The sequence below is a fragment of the Trachymyrmex septentrionalis genome, unplaced genomic scaffold (assembly GCF_001594115.1).
Source record: "Trachymyrmex septentrionalis isolate Tsep2-gDNA-1 unplaced genomic scaffold, Tsep1.0 scaffold52, whole genome shotgun sequence".
In the NCBI taxonomy this organism is placed as follows: Eukaryota; Metazoa; Arthropoda; class Insecta; order Hymenoptera; family Formicidae; genus Trachymyrmex; species Trachymyrmex septentrionalis.
Genome location: NW_017305694.1, coordinates 1127544 through 1128721, shown reverse-complemented (window position 1 = coordinate 1128721; position 1178 = coordinate 1127544). Strand labels below are relative to the sequence as shown.

Below are 1178 nucleotides of genomic sequence, written 5' to 3'. Positions count from 1 at the left end.
GTAATGTATTCATTTTTAGATAAAATTCTCACATATAACATGCAGCTTTAAAATAGCCTTGAATTCGTCTGTTGAAAATTCTTCGTGATGTTATGATTTATCATAAGGAAAATCACATTTGCCTCAATACAATTATGCAATAGATTCCATAAAACTGCATACGTTTTAGTATATATTAGACCAACGCTGTGTTTATATATAATAAAGTATCGTGTAAAAAATTTTCAATAAAAAATATTTCTACGCGGAGATTGTACGACGAAGTTATAAAATTTTTGTTGTTTTATCTTTCCAATAACCATGCTAAACGCAAAATTTTCAAAGCTTTGCACTATTTATAAAACCAACATTGCATTATTTAGAAAAATAACTGATTTTTTAACATGGCAAAATAAGAGACACACATAAAAACAACAATAATAATTTTTTCATTAGATAAACCAAGTGCCATCTAAACAGCTGAAAGCATGTGCCAAAAACATAAAGTATTTACCTTGGATGAATTGGCCTCAAAATTACATCATTCCTCGACTTCGCTTCATCCAATCCAATTCCGTCTAGCGAAGATTTTAAAAGTTTCGGCTACTTCATATCTTCTTATTCGGAAACTTTTCAAACGAATTCACGCATTGCATCACTCAATCATGTTCATGCTTTCTTCTTTAAAGTCTTATCTGTTAAAACTTTGCCACTACATCTACATCGTTGCGAGCATTTGTCCGCTACGTGGTAATATAAATTAAACTTGAAATTCAAACAGCCGGAGTTTAAGTTCTTTCCGGAAGACGACGATTCGCACAGCTTTACGATTGAATTATTTTGATTTAAACGATATTTTATCTTGGTGAAAGTCTCTCAAGTGAAATTTGCACGAGAATAAGCAATCACCAATGCTAATTAGAAACTACATTGTTCGTTATACACAAAACCGGAAAGTGCATAATTTCAATTAATATATTCGTCGCATGTCTTCGCTTTAACACACTTAATTTCCGCGTGACACCACCTTGCAATTTCCTCCCGCCTTTCTTACTCTAATATTTTTATAAATAGTTTATTTTTATGATCAAATTATTTGGCAGTGTGCCTTTTTTTTTAATTAAGAAAGCGGAAGGAGGAGAATTAATGCGAATGTTGACAAAGTCGGCTGTTAATTCTCCGATGGGAGACACGTGTAC

The 1178-nt window shown here is 32.2% G+C and overlaps 1 protein-coding gene across 2 annotated transcripts in view; it reads right to left on the bottom strand.

The window, feature by feature from the left end:
* The window catches only part of LOC108751808 (limbic system-associated membrane protein-like), a 178156-nt gene extending 177488 nt beyond the window's left edge, over positions 1-668 (bottom strand). For both annotated transcript variants that reach the window (XM_018492223.1, XM_018492224.1), the window contains exon 1: positions 494-668. The gene's annotated coding sequence lies outside the window, so the exon portion shown is untranslated. The remainder of the gene's footprint in view (positions 1-493) is intronic.
* Between the last annotated feature and the right edge of the window lie 510 nt (positions 669-1178).